The sequence below is a fragment of the Castor canadensis genome, chromosome 10, assembly GCF_047511655.1.
Source record: "Castor canadensis chromosome 10, mCasCan1.hap1v2, whole genome shotgun sequence".
NCBI lineage: Eukaryota > Metazoa > Chordata > Mammalia > Rodentia > Castoridae > Castor > Castor canadensis.
Window position 1 is genome coordinate 140,077,493 of NC_133395.1, and position 21,193 is coordinate 140,098,685.

At 41.3% G+C, this 21,193-nt stretch overlaps 1 protein-coding gene across 7 annotated transcripts in view; it reads right to left on the reverse strand.

The window, feature by feature from the left end:
* The window catches only part of LOC109688341 (oxytocin receptor), a 95,696-nt gene that overhangs the window by 43,871 nt on the left and 30,632 nt on the right, over nt 1-21,193 (reverse strand). For all 7 annotated transcript variants that reach the window (XM_074044301.1, XM_074044300.1, XM_074044298.1 and 4 more), the window contains one exon: nt 19-226. The gene's annotated coding sequence lies outside the window, so the exon portion shown is untranslated. The remainder of the gene's footprint in view (nt 1-18; nt 227-21,193) is intronic.

Here is a 21,193-nt window from a genome sequence, read left to right on the forward strand (position 1 = left end):
TTTCTTGTCTAGACTTACCTTTCACTTGCTGTTCCAGGCTGGGTTTGCAGTGCTGGGTTCCTGTCTGGCCTGGAGGCAGCAGGGACATTATGTAGACCCACCAACAGCTGCTCAGTGTGTTCAGAGAGAGGAAGGCCAACACTTGCATCCAAATGAGGCCCCAGACAGTGGAGAACTGATCCTCAACAGCAAAGCCAGGCCCCTTTAAGCCTGCATAATTCAGAGTCTGCAGGGAGCCAAATCTCTGTTAAAAGGAAGGCCAAATCCTAACAACCTCCTGCTCTTGTTCCTCCTCAGAGCACATTTCAGTCTATTAGCTGTTACAGCTTCAAAAACAACCCCACAAACTCTATAGGCAGGAATCATTATCCCCATTCATCAGAAAAGGAAACTGAGACTAAGGAAATAACATCATCAGACAACCATTACTGAGGGATTACTATGTGCTGAGAGCTTTGCATGAAGCATCTCAATTAAATTCTGCCAAGTAAATTCCATTATCATTATCCTTCTACAGATCGGAAGTCAGAAGGAAGGTCAGATAACTTCCAGGTTACCTGTGGAGGCCAGGCACCATGGCTCATACCTGCAATTCTAGCTACTCAGGAATGGAGATCAGAAAGATAATGGTTCAAAGCCAGTGGTTGTGGGGGGAGTTAGCAAGACCCTATCTCAACAAATAACTGAGCATGGTGGTACACACCTGCCATCCCAGCCATAAAATTCCAGTCTGTATTTTCAAAAGCTGCAAAAACTATGCAAAGAGACTTCCCAGAAGCAGCCCTTCTTAGAGGTTCCCAGTCCAAGGCCATAAGAGCAAGTACCCTTTGGTTTCTGAGCCCCTTCAACTAGGTTTCTGGTTCCCTTCAGCTAGGCTGAACCTACTGCCAAGAAGCTTGCCCAGGCTCCTTTCTCAGACCCAACACTACTGATCCTCAAGACTATGAACTTACAGCTCTCAGGGAAGTATGGGCCAAGCATGATCTCCATACCCACCTGTCCTGGAAAATGCTTCTGCCGTTAGCATAATTACCATTCCATAAAATTCTAGGCACAAGGAGTGGCTTCAAACATAGCCCTGGCTTTGAGAAATAGATAGCTTAGTGGGACCCCCACCCCCACATATGCAAACTCCCAGAACACATCTTTGCAGCAGGTGTCAACAATACAACAGCCTGCACTATGGGTGGGCACTGCTCTAGGCCCCTGGGATTCAGCCATTGGTAAGGCAGACAAAGAACCTGCCCTGTGCAACTTACATTTTAGTAGAAGAGACAGATATAAACAAATATGCAAATAGAATAGCAATACAACAGCAGGAGGTGATAAGTACTCTGAAGGATGAAAATTCAGGTAAGGAACAGGAGGGAGACTCAGCTGCTCTTTTAGATGAGGTGGTCAGGAGAGGTCGCTTATCGGCTGATGTCAAACTTCCTGGATTATTAGGGTGGCCCTATGCAATCATAAGGGTCCTTATAATTGAGAGATGGGCTGGAGCAGAGTCAGTGTCAGAGACAGAAAGAGACGGGAAGATTCCACACTGTTAGCTTTAAAGATGAAGAATGGGACCACAAGCCAAAAAATGCAGGGAGCCTAGAAACTCTGTCTAGGGGAGACTGATTCTCCCCTAGAGTCTGCAGAAGGAACCAGCCCTGCCTAAACCTTGAATTTAGCCCTGTGAGATGCACTGCCAATTTCCATCCTCTAGAACCTTAATTCCAGAACCATAAGACAGTAAGTGTATGGGGTTTAAGCCCATCAAGTTAGTGAAACTAAAATACCAACCACCAACATTGTCATCAGTCACAGTGAACCTCATACCCATCAGCAACCAACCAGTCCCCATTTCTCTCCAAACCTCCCATCTCTAGGCAGCCAATAATTTACTCTCGACCTCTATGAGTTTGCCTATTGTGGACATTTTATATTAATAGATTCATATGATATATGGTCTTTTGTGTCTGGCTTTTTTCACTTAATCTTTTATTATCAAGTTTCATCTGTGTCATAGCATGCCTCAGGATCCCCTTTCTTTTTATTACCAAATACTCTCTCACTCTGTGGATATATAACATATGCATTATATAATTATTTCTGGACTACCAATTCTGTTTAATTGAGTTGTGTATCTGTCCTTATGCTAGTGCTACACCATGATTATTATATTTTTGTAGTGAGTTTTGGAAGAATGTCTAAGTCCTGAGCCAGGAGTCATGGTGCACACCTGTAAATCCAGCACATGGGAGGCAGAGGCAGTAGGATCACAAGTTTTATAAATGTTTTTCAAGTTTCCCATTGATCTTTTGCCTAGTTATTCTATCCATCATTGAAACCAGAATATTAATGACTCCAACTATTACTTTTGAGATATGTATTTCTCCTTTCATTTTTTGCTTCATTTCTTTGGGGGCTCTGTTATTCAGTGCACATGTTATAATTGTGCTATGGTTTAAATGTGTCAGTCCGTCAAAGTTCATGTGTTGGAAACTTTATCTTCAGTGCAACAGTGTTGAGAGGTAAAGCATAAGACCTAATTAGGTTACAAAGACTCTGGCCTCACACATGGACTCGTGTCATTACCACAGGAGTTGGTGAGTTCTCTTGAGAGTGGGTTGATGTAAAAGCAAGTCCAGCCCGGTCCTGCCCTTTCATTCTCGCTCTCTTGCCTATCTATCTTTCACGGTGGATGATGAAGCACAAAGGACCTTGCCAATACTAGCACCATGCTCTTGGACTTCCAAGGCTCCAGAACTACAAGCCAAATAAATTTGTGTTCATTATAAATTACCCACTCTGGAGCTGGGGTTGTAGCTCAAGTGGTAGAGTGCCTGCCTCACAAGTGCAAGGCTCTGAGTTCAAAATTCTAATACTGCAAAAAAAATTACCCACGCTCAGATGTTCTATTATAGCAACAGCAGAAACTAAGACAAAGTGCAGAATGGATTTACCCTTTTGTCAATTGTAAAAGGTTCTTTGTTATCTCTAGCAACTTTTTGTTTTAAAATCTATTTGTCTGATATTAACATTGCCACTCTAGCTTTCCTATGGTTGCTGATTTAATAATATACTTTTATAACACTTTACTTTTAATTTATTCTTTGAATATAAATTATGTTCCTGTAAGCATTAGATAGTTGGATCTTGTTTTTTAAATATCAGGGCATATGTTAGCATTGTCAAGAAGACATATGATGGGATTCCTAGATGGCGAATAGAGGGAGGAAGCAGAAAGTGTGCCTCCTAAAGTAAAATCTTGGAGAGACGCTGGAGATACACCTTACAGGAAAAACCACCCAGAAGAGGCAAAACTTTGACTCCTCCACACCTCCAGCCTGCACACAGCATCTCCACTTCATGCTAAACAGAGAAACCAGGAGGGCTCCTGCACCACCACCAGACGCCCGAGCCCAGATGGCTTGGAAAGACGCAGACCACAAGGTGAACTAAGCGGTATACAGTACTCCCACAGACAACCCTGGGCCAGATCAGCATAGACCCCTGGACAGACCGACCCCCACCCAGGGAAAAAAAGAAAAAAAAATGAATAATAAGCAATGACAACAAAAAAGGCATGTAGCAAAGAGGGTGGGGCGCCCTGAGCGCTGAAGAGTGGGGAAGGGGAAATCCCTCACAAGCCAGCTGGAGAGGGCAGGAGCTGCAGCACATGCCCAGCAATCAGGAGTGGGAAAGCTTGTAAAAGTGGCGGAGGGAGGAAAACTCCACAGGAGAGGGGGGAAGACCCACTGCCCACATGAGCTGTAAACAAACACACAGGCCTGAGAAAGAGGGTGCAGCGCCACCTCCCCCAGTGCACTTGGAAAGGGGAAAGCTTGTAGAAGTGGTGGTCACGCCCAGGAGAACTCTAAGTAAACAAAGCCTGAGGGGCCAGGTGAGTGCTAAGCTCACTCCTGAGATCTGCACAAATAAAGCCTCCAGCAACAGGAGGCTGACAGCAGCGGGCAGGGGAGCCACAGCCTCAGATAGCCATTCACAGAACAGTCTCCAGACTCTTTGTTTTTTTCTCCATACCTTTGATAAGACAACAACCAAACCATACCTGCATGCTGAAAAACTTACTGAAACTGTATTGCATTTGAACTTGGGACACTTTGTGGTTTTTTTTTTTTTTTGCTTTGTGTTGTTTTATTTTGTTTTGTTTAGTTTTTTCCCCCTTTGATGAGACAATGACAGAACTACTTCTGAGACACCATCTCCAGGATTGAAGGCTGAGGGACTAACACCAAAATTATTAAGACTGAAACTTTATTGCATTTGAACTTGGAGATTCTTTTACTTTTTATTTATTTATTAATTTATTATTTTTATTTTATTTTATTATTTTTTTTCCTCAATCCTCTCTCTGTCTCTCTAATGCCAGTTCAGCTTACTGTTGATCAGTACTATCTTTCCTGTTTATATCTTTGAAACTTCTTTTGTTTGTTTGTTTGTTTGGGGGTTTTTTGTTTACTTGTTTTTTCCTCTTTGTTTAACTTCCTTGCTTTCCCTCTCCTCTCACCCTTCCATTTTAAATATCATCACTGTTATTATTATAAGCTAGAAAATACTTAATTGCACACAGTACAGGGAGAATAACAACACAAAGGGCAATGATGGGAAGACAGAAAAAATAGGGAAACCAGTCTCCCCACAGCAAAAAATTAGTACAAGAACCACAGGGAAATGAAGAAAACAGATACTCAGATCCAGATTCCAACAAAATAAAGATAAATTATGCCAAAGAACCCAATGAAGCCCACAAGAATAATTTTTTTTCATTTTTCTTTTATTATTCATATGTGCATACAAGGCTTGGTTCATTTCTCCCCCCTGCCCCCAACCCCTCCCTTACCACCCACTCCGCCCCCTCCATCTCCCCCCCCTCAATACCCAGCAGAAACTATTTTGCCCTTATTTCTAATTTTGTTGTAGAGAGAGTATAAGCAATAACAGGAAGGAACAAGGGTTTTTGCTGGTTGAGATAAGGATAGCTATACAGGGCATTGACTCACATTGATTTCCTGTGCGTGGGTGTTACCTTCTAGGTTAATTCTTTTTGATCTAACCTTTTCTCTAGTACCTGTTCCCCTTTTCCTATTGGCCTCAGTTGCTTTTAAGGTATCTGCTTTAGTTTCTCTGCGTTAAGGGCAACAAATGCTAGCTAATTTTTTAGGTGTCTTACCTATCCTCACCCCTCCCTTGTGTGCTCTCGCTTTTATCATGTGCTCATAGTCTAATCCCATTGTTGTGTTTGCCCTTGATCTAATGTCCACATATGAGGGAGAACATACGATTTTTGGTCTTTTGGGCCAGGCTAACCTCACTCCATTTACCAGCGAATGATAATATTTCGTTCTTCTTCATGGCTGCATAAAATTCCATTGTGTATAGATACCACATTTTCTTAATCCATTCATCAGTGCTGGGGCATCTTGGCTGTTTCCATAACTTGGCTATCCACAAGAATAATTTAAAAGAAGAAATACTACAGGTACTCCATGAGAATTTTATAGAGATGATACTGGATGTGGTCAACCAAAATGTACAGGAGACACTCAAGAAATTCCAAGACAACAAAAAAAAAAAAGAGAGAATTTGAAAAAGCACAAGAAGAAATAAAAGAAACCACAGAAGCACTGTATAAACACCAAAGTGAAACAAAGAACACGATTAATAAAGAGATAAATGAACTCAGGATGAAAATAGACAACCTTAAAGAGGAAAACACCCAGGATATGGAAAACCTCAGAAAAAAGAATGAAACAGAATTGCAAAACAAAATGGAAGGCCAATCCAGCAGAAGAGAACAAACAGAAGACAGAATCTCAGAACCTGAAGATGAAATGGTAATTAAAGAAAAAACCAAAGAACCATTAGTTAAACAACTCAAGACCTGTGAAAAGAAAATGCAAGAACTCACTGACTCCATCAAAAGACCAAACCTGAGAACCATGGGCATTGAAGAAGGAGAAGAGGTGCAAGCAAAGGGAATGCGTAATATATTCAACAAAATAATAGCAGAAAATTTCCCAAATCTAGAGAAATCTATACCCATACAGATGCAAGAGGCCTCCAGAACACCAAACAGACCAGATCAAAATAGATCTACCCCACATCTACCCCATATTATCATTAAAACAACAAATACAGACACCTGAGAAAGAATATTGAAGGCTGTAAGAGAGAAAAAACAAATAACATACAAAGGTAAACCCATCAAAATCACAGCAGACTTCTCAATAGAAACATTAAAAGCAAGAAGAGCTTGGGGTCAGGTCTTCCGGGCACTGAATGAAAATAACTTCAACCCTAGGATACTCTACCCAGCAAAACTATCATTCAAAATAGAGGGAGCAATAAAAGTCTTCCATGATAAGCAGAAACTAAAACAATTTGTGACCACAAAGCCACTACTACAAAAGATTCTTCAAGGAATTCTGCATAGAGAAAGTGAAACTCAACATAACCATGAAAGGGCAGGCAGCACCAAACTATAGGAAAAGAAAAAGCAAGAAAGTAGAGAGTAACCTCAACTTAGGTACACACAATCAAACCTTCCTAAATGACAGGAATCACCACATACCTATCAGTACTAACACTTAATGTTAATGGACTTAGTTCCCCCATCAAAAGCACCATTTGATGAACTGGATTAAAAAGGAAGATCCAACAATTTTTTGCTTACAGGAGACCCATCTCACTGACAGAAATAAGCATAGGCTTAGGATGAAAGGCTGGAAGAAAATTTACCAAGCCAATAGCCCCCGAAAACAGGCAGGAGTAACAATACTTATCTCTGACAAAGTAGACTTCAAACCTACATTGATCAAACAAGATAAAGAAGGACATTCTAATAAAAGGGAAAATAGACCAAAAGGAAATAACAATTATCAACCTATATGTACCCAATGCAACGCACCCAATTTCATCAAACATACCTGAAGGACCTAAAAGCATATATTAACTCCAACACAGTGGTCGTGGGAGACTTTAACATCCCATTATCATCAATAGATAGGTCATCCAAACAAAAACTCAAGAAAGAAATCCTAGATCTAAAATATACAATAGATCAAATGGACCTAGTTGATGTCTACAGAACATTTCATCCAACTTCTACACAATATACATTCTTCTCAGCAGCCCATGGAACCTTCTCCTAAATAGATCACATCCTAGGGCACAAAGCAAGCCTCAGAAAATATAAGAAAATAGAAATTATACCATGCATTCTATCTGATCACAATGCAGTAAAAGTAGATCTCAACAACAAAAGTAAAGACAAAAAACATGCAAACAGCTGGAAACTGAATAACTCATTGCTTAATGAACAATGGCTCATTGATGAAATAAAAGAGGAAATTAAAAAGTTCCTGGAAGTCAATGAAAATGAAAACACAACCTAACAGAACCTATGGGATGCAGCAAAGGCAGTCCTGAGAGGAAAGTTAATAGCCATGAGTGCATATATTAAAAAGACTGAAAGATCCCAAATCAATGACCTAATGATACATCTCAAACTCCTAGAAAAACAAGAACAAGCAAATCCCAAAACAAGTAGAAGGGGAGAGAAATAATAAAAATAAGAGCTAAAATCAATGAAATAGAAACCAAAAAGACCATATAAAGAATTAATGAAACAAAAAGTTGGTTCTTTGAAAAAATAAACAAGATTGATAGATCCCTGGCAAACCTGACTAAAATGAGGAGAGAAAAAACCCAAATTAGTAGAATCAGGAATGCAAAAGGGGAGATAACAACAAACACCATCGAAGTCCAGGAAATCATCAGAGACTACTTTGAGAACCTATATTCAAATAAATTCGAAAATCTTAAAGAAATGGACAGATTTCTAGATGCATATGATCATCCAAAACTGAACCAAGAGGAAATTAATCACCTGAATAGACCTATAACACAAAATGAAATTGAAGCAGCAATCAAGAGTCTCCCCAAAAAGAAAAATTCAGGACCTGATGGATTCTCTGCTGAATTCTATCAGACCTTTAAAGAAGAACTGATACCAACCCCCCTTAAATTGTTCCACAAAATAGAAAGGGAAGGAAAACTGCCAAACACATTTTATGAAGCTAGTATTACACTAATCCCAAAACCAGGCAAAGACACCTCCAAAAGGGAGAACTATAGGCCAATCTCCTTAATGAACACTGATGCAAGAATCCTCAATAAAATAATGGCAAACCGAGTTCAACAACACATCAAAAAGATCATTTACCACGACCAAGTAGGCTTCATCCCAGGGATGTAGGGGTGGTTCAACATATGAAAATCAATAAATGTAATAAACCACATTAATAGAAGCAAAAACAAAAACCACTTGATCATCTCAATAGATGCAGAAAAAGCCTTTGATAAGATCCAACATCATTTCATGATAAAAGCTATAAGAAAAATAGGAATAGAAGGAAAGTACCTCAACATAATAAAAGCTATATATAACAAACCTACAGCCAGCATTATACTTAATGGAGAAAAACTGAAACCATTCCCTCTAAAATCAGGAACCAGACAAGGATGCCCACTATCTCCACTCCTATTCAACATAGTACTGGAATTCCTAGCCAGAGCAATTAGGCAAGAAGAAGGAATAAAAGGAATACAAATAGGTAAAGAAATTGTCAAAATACCCTATTTGCAGATGATATGATTCTATACCTTAAAGACCCAAAAAACTCTATCAAAAGCACCTAGACACCATCAATAGCTATAGCAAGGTATCAGGATATAAAATCAACATAGAAAAATCATTAGCATTTCTATACACTAATAATGAACAAACTGAGAAAGACTATATGGAAACAATTCCACTTACAATAGCCTCAAAAAAAATCAAATACCTAGGTGTAAACCTAACAAAAGATGTTAATGACCTCTACAAGGAAAACTATAAACTTCTGAAGAAAGAGATTGAGGAAGACTGTAGAAAGTGGAGAGATCTCCCATGCTCATGGATTGGTAGAATCAACATAGTAAAAATGTCTATCCTCCCAAAAGTAATCTACATGTTTAATGCAATTCCCATCAAAATCTCAATGACATTCATTAAAGAGATTGAAAAATCTACTGTTAAATTTATATGGAAACACAAGAGGCCATGAATAGCCAACGCAATACTCAGTCAAAAGAACAATGCTGGAGGTATCACAATACCTGACTTCAAACTATATTACAAAGCAAAAACAATAAAAACTGCATGGTTCTGGCACAAAAACAGACATGAAGACCAGTGGAACAGAATAGAGGACCCAGATATGAAGCCACACAACTATAACCAACTTGTCTTTGACAAAGGAGCTAAAAATATACGATGGAGAAAAGACAGCCTCTTCAACAAAAACTGCTGGGAAAACTGGTTAGCAGTCTGCAAAAAACTGAAACTAGATCCATTTATATCACCCTATACCCATATTAACTCAAAATGGATCAAGGATCTTAATACCAGACCACAAACTCTAAAGTTGGTACAGGAAAAGAGTAGGAAATACTCTGGAATTAATAGGTATAGGCAAGAACTTTCTCAATGGAACCCCAACAGGACAGCAACTAAGAGATAGCATAGATAAATGGGACCTCATAAAACTAAAAAGCTTCTGCTCAACAAAAGAAATGGTCTCTAAACTGAAGAGACCACCCTCAGAGTAGGAGAAAATATTTGCCAGCTACACATCAGACAAAGGACTGATAACCAGAATATATAGGGAACTCTAAAAACTAAATTCTCCCAAAATTAATGAACCAATAAAGAAATGGGCAAGTGAACTAAACAGAACTTTCTCAAAAGAAGAAATTCAAATGGCCAAAAAACACATGAAAAATTGATCACCATCTCTAGCAATAAAGGAAATGCAAATTAACACCACACTAAGATTCCACCTCACCCCTGTTAGAATAGCCATCATTAGCAACACCACTAACAACAGGTGGCTGGCGAGGATGCAGGTGAAACATTCCCACCAGTTTAAGTTGCTGGTGGGAATGTAAACTAGTACAACCACTCTGGAAAAAAATTTGGAGGCTACTTAAAAAGCTAGACATTGATCTACCATATGATCCATCAATACCACTCTTGGGGATATACCCAAAAGACTGTGACACAGGTTACTCCAGAGGCACCTGCACACCCATGTTTATTGCGGCACTATTCACAATAGCCAAGTAATGGAAACAGCCAAGATGCCCCACTACTGACGAATGGATCAAGAAAATGTGGTATCTATACACAATGGAATTTTATGCAGCCATGAAGAAAAACGAAATGTTATCATTCGCTGGTAAATGGATGGAATTGGAGAACATCATTCTTAGTGAGGTTAGCCTGGCCCAAAAGACCAAAAATTGTATGTTCTCCCTCATATGTGGACATTAGATCAAGGGCAAACACAACAATGGGATTAGACTATGAGCACGTGATAAAAGTGAGAGCACACAAGGGAGGGGTGAGGATAGGTAAGACACCTAAAAAATTAGCTAGCATTTGTTGCCCTCAATGCAGAGAAACTAAAGCAGATACCTTAAAAGCAACTGAGGCCAATCGGAGAAGGGGACCAGGAACTAGAGAAAAGGTTGGATCAAGAAGAATTAACCTAGAAGGTAACACACATGCACAGGAAATCAATGCGAGTCAACTCCCTGTATAGCTATCCTTATCTCAATTAGCAAAAACCCTTGTTCCTTCCTACTATTGCTTACACTCTCTCTACAACAAAATTAGAGATAAGGGCAAAATAGTTTCTGCCGGGGATCGAGGAGGTGGGGGGGAGAGGGAGGGGGCGGGGGGGTAAGGGAAGGGGTGGGGGAAGGGGGGAGAAATGACCCAAGCATTGTATGCACATATGAAAAAAAAAAAAGGAAGACATATGATGTCTTCATATTATAAAATAAGCATCACCCCACAGACCTCTTGAAGTCCATTCACCTTTGGAGAACCACTGAAATAGTAATCATTTATTAAGTTTATGCATTTGTGAGTGAGCTGGGAGTAGACTAATGGAGGCTGAGCCTAGCTGGATTGACCAGCAAGCTGATGGACATCTCTTGATGTTAAATATTTAAGACTTTGATTAAAGCAAGTCTCATAAACAAACCTAGAGTTAAGGGGCTGGAAAATATATTTCACACCTTTAGATAGAAAAACTGCCAAATCCATGCAAAGAGCAAGAATACAAGTAATGGTAAGAAACTGGGCTCCAAGATGCAATCTATACACAGGCTAAGATATAAGCAGAGGAACCACCTAAGAGCTGTTGCCGCTCTTAGAGACAGGATGATACCTTGGCCTAAGGTAATGAAGGAGGAAAGGTCAAAATCAGTTGGATCTGGGTAAAAACTTGGACAAGTCAGTTCTTCCCTCTGAATCTCCATTTCCTCGCTCATAAAATGGAGTTGTTAAAATTAAGTGAGATAATATACATAAGGCATAGCCCCTCACTGACAATGATTTATGGAAGTTATTATTATTATTATCTCTAAGGTAGAGATAATCAAAGAACCTCATAGACTTCTAATCAAGATCAAACCACCAAGAGCAGAAGCTAGCATGTAAAACATACTCCAGTTATCTATTACTTACATTCTGTCAGCTTTCTCAAAGGATTTGAGAAGATTTACAGTAAAAAAAAAAAAAAAGTTATATTAGTGTTATTTTAAGGGGTGAGAGAATAAGAGATAGGCCTTAGTCCTTGAACCAATGAAGCCATTTTAATCATTTTGCTCAGTACAAGAAGTGCTTTGACATTTCTAATGGAGCTGGCAACACTTAGATCATTCTTGTTCTGTTACTATTTGGTGGCATTAGGAGGGAGGAGGTTGAATAGTGGTGAGAAGGGAGTTCTAGAATAATTCAATTTAGATACCACTTCATGAGGATTGTACCCCATGATCACTCAATCTGCAAGAAGAGAGGATAATCAAGCCAGGAGATCTCAGGCAAGTTCTCAACCTCTCTCCACCTCAATTTCTACAAAATAGAAATCACAATAATAATTCTGCTGCTGAGGACTAGTTGAGTTGATATATATTATCCACATTTAGGGCAGCAACTGGCACAGTTAGAGCTGTGTAAGACTTTGATATTATTGCTATTATTTAATAAAATCTCACTTGTTATTGCCAAAAATGTTTGGCACAGTCTTGTAACATTGGTTTAAGACTTCATCTTATCTTATTCCTTGGGAATGTCACCATCTAAATGTCCTTAGGAAACCAATGCTGTACTTCTAGAGTCCCTCTCTGCTGGCTCCTCCCTGACGTTGAGGACCACAGAGAACTGACAAGAAAGCCAAGTACTACAACTTGCTACCACCTCCCCTTGAGCATTTGGTTTCACCATTTTCATGGTGCTGCTAGAACTGTTGCTATGAGTTAATAAAGGGTAGACATAAGCTAGAATTGCGTTGTGAAGTCTGTTCTTTTAAAGTTGAGGACGTTGTGCTCAGAGCAAATGAGTAACTTGCCCAATACCACACTATTAGTGGTAGAAAGTTCTCATGCCTCCTTGTACTAGTGGACCTAGCCACAGTGCAGTTAGAATTCTGCAAAACACTCACCATTCAGGCAACACAGCCTCAGTTTCTTTGATCCTTTCTAAGGACAGAGTTTGTAAACCCTTCTCTTACCAGGTTACTCTGCACTGCCAGCACTCCAGTGTCAGGGCCCTTCAGAAATCCCAGACTCCAGATGAGTCCATTATTCTTGAGAATGTCTGACCGGCCCAGAGGCTAAAAGACAGTCCTCTCCTTCACCCGAAATGCCATGTTCCATTAATGTGGCTGGAGAACAAATTGGCTTCCTTGGAAGTTCCCATTGTGTTGACTTGCATCTCACTAACCATCAATAGAAACCTTCTGGCCCTCTGCTGAAGGTGTTGCTAAGCAACGCTTCCCTCAACTCCATCCTCTAATGTTCACAGCGCCTAGCTCAAAGACTCACCCTGAGTGAGAAGCTCAGATTGCCCAGGGTTGTCTGGCTGCCTGAGAGAAAGGGAACTGGGCATGACAACCAAAGATGAGCAACCCACAGGACAACCTTCCACCAGCACTTACTGGGCATGAACACCACCAAATTTAGGAATGGTCTAGCACTGTCCTGGGTAGATAGGAATTAGTCTTAGGTGCCCCCAACCTTGCTTCCCTGACACTTTCCCCACCTTTTCCAGGACCCTTAGACAGTCCAGCTCTACCCAGCCTCTCACGAGTCTATCCCTTAAGAGATCTACAGGCCAGACTGAAGAAACTCAATGTGCTCTGTAGTCAGAAGGGAAAAGCAGGTTGAAGAATGACATGGAGAGTTTGTTTTGCAAAAAAAATTAAATTATTTATATGGTCATGGAAAAGATATTATTAACAGTGGCTGGCGTCAGATAGGAGAATGACAACTTTTTGCTTTATACATTTCAACACTGTCTACATATGTAGGCATTATGTTAGTTGAGTGAATAAAGGGGAGGGAGGGAGGGAGGAAAAATTAGTCTTCTATTCCATGAAGCACAAAGGTCTGGCTCCACACTCAAGGCCTGGCAGCCGTAAGAGACGTGTTTGGGGAGCAACGAGCCCTGGGAATGAATGTGGCCCTAACAGAGTCTCCTCCTCCATGCTGCCTTTCCCCTGAGCCCCTCTGTCTGAGGCCTCTCCTCAGCTGCAATGAGCGTATGTGAACTCTAAGGCCAGAGGTTCAGAGAACGGCATCTGCAGCCTGAGCCACAGGACCCTGGCTCAGGGGCGGAGAAAAGACACGATGCCCTGCATACACACACAGAGCATCACTCCTGTTGCCTTAATGAGAGAGGCAGGCTGATACTCGCACAAGGGACAGGGCACTACTGCCAGACACAGGCCAGATGGCAAAGTTACTTGAGGAACCTCGATGGGGCTGGTGCACTGTGAGTCATTAGGAGCTGGTGACTATAAGTCTTAGAGCCATTAGCTAATCTTGAAAGTGATTACAGGTGGCCAGAGTCAGGGATCTCCCACACTGGGCAAACATCACACCTGGACATCAGTCAGATGCCCTGGCCAGCCTCAGACCAGGATCCTCCTACCTACAGCCTCCTGTGCAGCTGGGATCACAGGTTGATTGCTGGACAGCTGCTGTAGTCCTGAAGGCATGGAAAGCAGTCAGTGACTGAATTCTGAGCAGAATTGGCTTTTAAAGACAGAAATGCCACACACTTGAAAAACAAGGCTCCAAAAACAGCCCTGGATGCAATCAAGTCATCAATTTCAATTACCTGCAAAGACGCTTGAACAAAGGAGAAGGGTTCTCTGTGATTTCACTCACTGCCAAAACACATAGGTTTATGCGATGGTTACTGCAGGGGCTACATGCCTTGCTCTCAAAGTGTGTCCAAGACCAGTTGCATCAGCAGCACCAAGGAACTTGCTAGCAATGCGCCATCCCAGGCCCCAGCCCAGAACTCCCAGAAGTATAGAATTTGAGTCCACATCTCAGCAAGATCCCCAGGTGCCCTGCACACTCTGAGAGATGGTGGCTGTGCTGCAATTAAAGCACAGAAAGAATCCAGCCTTGCCAAAAGCTGCAGGAAAGGCTGAGGGAACATCAAGTTCAAAGACCCTGAGGAGGGCATGAGCGGCAGGTCTGAGGATCAAAAAGGAGTCACATAGCCATAGCACGCTGTGCAAAAGTGGTAGGAGATGAAGGTGGAAGGACAAGAAGCCATGGTGAGAACTTGGGTTTATTCTAAGTACAGCAGGAAGTCACTCATGAAGGATAGTTAAAGCAGAGTCTGGCCCTGCTTTGTTGTTATTTTCAACTTTTTATAAAAATTTTTTTGGTGGTACTTGGGTTTTAACTCTGGGCCTTGCACTTGCTAGGCAGGTGCTCTACCACTTAAGCCACACCACCAGCCCTTTTTTGCCTCAGTTATTGTTCAGGCAGCATCTCACATTTTTTGCTCACCTGGCCTCAGACCTCAATCCTCCTACCTAGGGCCTCCTGTGCAGCTGGGATGACAGGTGTGTGCCACCAAGCTCAGCCTATTGAGATGGGGGTCTTGCTAACTCTTTGCTCAGGCTGGCCTTGAACTTTGATCAATCCCAATCTCTGCCTCCCAAGAATCTGGAATTATAGCTGTGAGCCACTGTGCCCAGCAAGAAGATCCTGTTTTTTTAACATGCACATTTTAAAAGTTCTGTTAAATGTCTGAGGGGAGATGTCTTGGAGCCAGTCAGGTGAATGGTTCTGGAGCCCAGTGAGGTGTGGCCCCAAGATAAAGTCAGGGAAAACAGGATGTGTAAATTCTTGAGGAGGGAGTAGGCAGAGAGAAAGGTTTAGGCCTGAGCCCTGACATCCTAGCACTCAGGGGTCAGTAGCAGAGAAGCAGTGGCTGCAGGACAAAAGCCTTGAGAAGGAGAGGGACAGGACCCAGCACTCAGATGAGGCTGGCTGACTTCTGATGGGAGTGGAGATAGGTGGTTGGGGGCAGAATACAGGTGAACAGGGAGGAGAAATGGGAGCTTCTGTCTGTCATCTCTGTGTCCTCAGTGCAGTACAGGATGAAGTTGTACTGGCCAGCAGTCAGCCTGAAGGGGATTGTGAAAGAAGTTGGAGTGAGAGAGAAAGAGGCACACAACAGCTCTCGGCAGGTGGGAAATCAAACAGCTCAGTGTGTAGGTTTTTCCCTTCTCTAATCTTTGTACAATAAATTCTAATAAATAGAATTATTGAGTGGTGTCCTGGTCACATCAGTTCTTCATTTGTGCCTTATAACAACTCCCGGGAAGATGAAGCATGGATAATGAAACAAGCTGAAAGGGGAAAGAGACATGCCAGAGTCCACTGGCAGCAAGGCTGTGACAGACAGGAGTAGCTTGGGGCTGCTGGGGCTGCTTAGAACTGCCCATCCTGGGCTTGCCTCCTTGGAGCCCCAAGGCTTCTGCCTTCCTTGCCTCCTGAACTTGACACCAGGTCTGTTGCCCTGGATCTCCTCTTCACTGAGTCCTCCCAGCCCTGCCTCATCTGTCTTTGTCCCTAGATATCTGTCCCATCATGGTGGGCTTCATGCAGTGGCTGGCACATTTATCCTCTCAGCTTCATCTTTTCCTATTTCCCTGTCAACAAAGTGAGATGCAAACCTAGATCACATGCTGGGGTTGTGGCTTAAGTGGTAGAGCACCTGCCTAGCAAGCATGAGGCCCTAAGCTCAAATCCCAGTACCACCAAAAAAAAAAACCTAGATCACAGTTAAAACATCTGATTTTAGAGTCAAAAAACTTCAAGTTCTGTATTTGCCTGTGGTCTTGGGAAAGTTATTTCTTCTCTATGACCTCCATTCCTTCATCTTCACAGAGGTGGTACTAGTGTAACAGGGAGGAGAATCAAAAGAAAACAGACTAGGCCTAAGTCCTAAGAAAGTAGCAGGGAGGTAGGGATGGCAGAACAGAGAGAAAAAAACCTGAGAAATCTGAACATGAGGATGGTCACGTAGCACCAGGGAGGGGAAAGTCACATAGCACTAGGGTAAAGTAGCCAATAAAATTAAATATAACCATATATGGATTAGACCTTGCTTTTTGCTTCTGTAACCTGCTTGCAAGGGTATATAAGGTAAGACCCCTTTGTTCTCGGGGCTCAGCCTTTGGACATGAGTCTGCTGAGTCTGTGCTGTCACAATAAAATGTTGCTTCCTGCTAATTGCCTTAAGAGTCCTATATCTCAGCTAGCAAACTCCCACAACACTAGCCGTAGAACCTCATAGGATTTGCAAAGATGAAACAGAAAGATACATGTAAAATCCTTCACATAGCTCCTGACCCACAGAAAACATTCAGTACACAGGAGCTACTGTATTATTAACACTGGACAGAAGAGAAAATTAATTTGCACTGAGATTTTTACTTGAGACTTGCTATTTAAAATCTTAAAAACTCACAGAAAAGGATGTCAATACATCCATGTTTTTAGATCTAAGTGTAAGGAGTCCCGGGTTCACTGTTGACCCTCTATTAACAACTCAATACACATGTAGTTGGTCAGAGGTTCAGAATTACCCAGTGGGTTTGTAAAAATACAAGATGCTCCACCCCATTGTGGGCAGGATGAACCAGACCTTCTAAGGATGGCGCCTGGGTATTCAAAGAAATAGAATTCTGATAATCAGCTGGTGGTGGGGAAGACTTCCACAACAGAAATAAAGATGATAATGCATTCACAAAGCTGAAATTAAGAAATTCCATCAAATGTCACAAAGGAAAAGAAAAACGTGACTAAACACAAGAAGTGCAGGCTTGCTGACTCTCCATGCACAAAGAAAAGACACAAAGCAAATGCAGGGAGATGCAGAAATAAAATCACTAGGACCCAGGTAAAAGAGGCAATATGACAAAGCAGAGAGTTTGTAATCATGCTAGTACACTGTGGGATGTTCACTTGAAAAGCAATTGTGTACTCTGTTTTAATAGCTTTAAAAATATTGATGTCTTTGCTCCAGCAACTATGTTTTTATATGGCAATAACTGGTAAGGCAATGATTTAACAATAATGGTAAGGCAATTACTTAAAAGAGAAAAAGGATGAAGGAAAGTATTTATTCCAATATTATTTATAATAACATAAGATTAGAAGCAACCTGAAAAAAAATCTAAAAACAAGTAAATAGTTATATAAATTATGGAACATTAAACTGATAGAATATTGTGCAGCCATAAAAATTATTGTGAAATAATGTAATAACATCATAGGAAAAGAAAGGTTTATGACATGTCTAGTGAAATAAATCAGACTTTAGACAGGATTGCACTAAATACAGCTACGCATAACTTAAGTGTACGGGACAAGAATTACAAGCACTCAAAAAAAAAAAAAAAAAGAATTACAAGCACTCATGAAACTAGAAAGGAAGATAATTTACTGGAGAGCAGAGTTTTGGATACATTTTTTTCCTTTTAAATTTCATTCAATGCTCTCATTATGCTTGTCCAAGAAATTCTAACAGTGAAATGCATATGTCTTTTCTTGTGCAGCTTTCCACCGTCTGTTTCAAGCAAATTTCCATTCATAATTCTGTTTGATTTACCTTGCTGTGATGCACTAGTCTTGGTGGCCTTTAGGTCAGCTTTCTCCTTGGCACTCAAGCCAGCTGTTTTCTTTCTCTCTGGAGTAGACCAGAAGCCCTTCTCTTCAGATAAAAACATGTGTCGGCTCTTCTCTCCCTGGTGGCTTCTCCATGGTACCTGTCACCTTCATGTTTGCCTAGTAAGGTAGCCAGTCTGCCACAAGCCCTTGGGAACTAGGCAGCCTCTCTCTCTATGACCTTGACTTTGGTACCACTTGAAGTACCCAAGCTGGGGAGGTCAAGCCCAGCAGGTTTCCATGAAACTGTTTAATAAACATTCCAGGACAGGTCCAGATATTTATGATAACAAGGCAGAATACAATAAAGGTGATCACAGGAATATTAACCAAACACTATTAGCAGATTAGTGTTAACTAGTTAGGGCAAAGGGGGATAATTGAAAAGAACCTAGAAAGACCAAAAAAGAAGTGAAGACAGGGAAGAAACAGGAAGAGGAGAACAAGCAGGAAGAAGGAAAAGGAGGCAGAAAGAAAAGGAATGAAGAATGGGAAGGAGGAAAAAGAAAGAAGGATGAAAGAGAGGGCAGAATGAAGAGAAGGGATGGGGTATAAGCAGACGGATTTGCCTCTCGGAAGGGACAAATACTTGGCAGGGGAAAACAGTATTAAAGAAGATGTGGTGGGTGCATAAAGAACCAAGCAGATTGAGGGGTTGTTTGCCTGTATGTTTTTCAAATAGCTGTCTTCTGTATAGGTTCTCTTTTTCTCATTCCTTTAAAGTACTTTGAGAGGCCATGCACCTATTCCAAGGAAGCTGCCATTGCTCCAACATTTTGGAGCCTGGCCCCTTCCTTGGACTAGCCTGAGTGTTAGCAGCTATGCAGGGACAGAGAGACAGAGAGAGAGAGTGAGAGAGAGAGGCTTAATTGTGATGGGAATCCTGGATTCAAGTCCCTGCTGTCCTCCTCATTAGCTGAGAGACACTTTGAGCAAATCACTGATCCTGGCTGAGAAGTTTCCTCATCTGTAAAAGAGGATGATGAGAAACAGTTCATAGGGCCCTTATGAGAACCACAGAACAAAACAGACGTAAAGCACCACGTATTTATTGAAAATGGTTTGATCAAAAGCCCTCACATACTTGTTTCTCAAGAAAACCCGCTCAACCTGCCTGGAAACAGTTCCATCCTTTGTTTTTGAGCCAATACACCATCAGTGGAATAAATGCTGAGTTTCCAGGGGGACTTTTTTTTTTCTCTTCGCAGTACCGCGGTAGCCCCACAGACAAGCCTGGGCCAGAGCAGTATAGCCCCCTGGACAGACTGACCTCCACCTGGGAAAAAAAGAGAAACTGAGTAATAAGCAATAAGAACAGTTAAGACTCGCTGGAAAGAGGGTGGGGCGCCCTGAGCACTGAAGATTGGGGGAAGGGAATCCTTCCCAGGACTGTAAATAATCGAGCCGGGAGGGCCGGAGAGGCTCTGGCAGGAGCGGGGCACACCCAGCAACCAGGAGCGGGGAAGCTTGTGAGAGGAGGGAAGATCCACTTCCCACGTGAACTGTAAATAAACACGCAGGCCTGACAACGCGGGGCAGTGTCACCTTTCCCAGTGCTTGGAAAGGGGAAAGCCTGTAGCAGAGGCTCCCGCACAGGAGAACTCTGAGCAAACAAAGCCTGTGGGACCAGGTGAGTGCTAGCTCACCCCAGAGATCTGCATAAATAACGCCGCCAGCTACAGGCTGAGAGCAGCAGGCAGGCAAGCCACAGTTGCAGATACCACTCTCAGAACTGCCTCCAGACGCTTTTTTTTCTTTTTCTCCCTACCTTTGATGAGAGAACAACCGAATTACACCTGCAACCTGAAAAACTTACTGAAACTGTATTGCATTTGAACTGGGGACACATGGTGGGGCTTTTTTTTTTTTTCTTTTTTTTCTTCTGTGTGTGTGTGAGTGTAGTTTTGTTCTACTTTATGCATCCCCTTTGATGAGACAACTACAGAACAACATCTGAGGCACCAACTCCAGGACTGGAGATTGAGATGGACATCCAAATTATTAAGACTGAAATTGCATTGCATATAAACTTGGAAGTTTTTTGTTTTTTTTTTTAATTTTCTATTTTCCATTTTATTTTAATTCATTTTTATAAATAGATATTACTTTCATATACTTATTTTTTATTTTTTTTTATCTTTGATTTTCAATCCTCTCTCTGTCTCTCTATTGTCTGTTCAGCTTACTGTCGATTAGTACACTAACACTCCCTGTTTATACCTTTGAAACTCTCTTGTCTGATACCTTGTTCTGCTTTCTCCCTCTTGTCTGTATATTTGTTTTCCCCCTTTCTTTAACTTCTTGCTTTCCATCTCAGCTCACTCTTCCATTCTCAATATTACCATTGTTATTATTACAAGGTAGAAAATACTTAATTACACACAGTACAGGGACAGTAACAACACCAAGGACAATGACAGGAAGACAGAAAAAACAAGGAAACCAGTTTCCCCACAGCAAAAAATTAGTACAGGAACCAGAGGGGAATGAAGAGAACAGAAACTCAGATCCAGACTCCAACAAAATGAAGATAAACTATGCCAAAGGACCCAATGAAGCCCACAAGAATAATTTAAAAGAAGACATACTACAAGTACTCAATGAGAATTTTATAGAGATGATACTGGATAGGGTCAACCAAAATGTACAGGAGACACTCAAGAAATTCCAAGACAATAAAAATAGAGAATTTGAAAAAGCAAAAGAAGAAATAAAGGAAACCATAGAAGCACTGTATAAACACCAAAGTGAAAGAGAGAACACAATGAATAAATGGATAAATGAGCTCAGGACAAAAATAGACAACAATAAAGAAGAAAACAGCCAGGATATGGAAAACCTCAGAAAAAAGAACGAAACAGAACTGCAAAACAAAACGGAAGGCCAATCCAGCAGAATAGAACAAACAGAAGACAGAATCTCAGAACTTGAAGATGAAATGGTAATTAAAGGAAAAACTGAAGAACTATTAATTAAACAACTCAAGACCTGTGAAAAGAAAATGCAAGAACTCACCGACTCCATCAAAAGACCAAACTTGAGAATCATGGGCATCGAAGAAGGAGAAGAGGTGCAAGCGAAGGGAATGCGT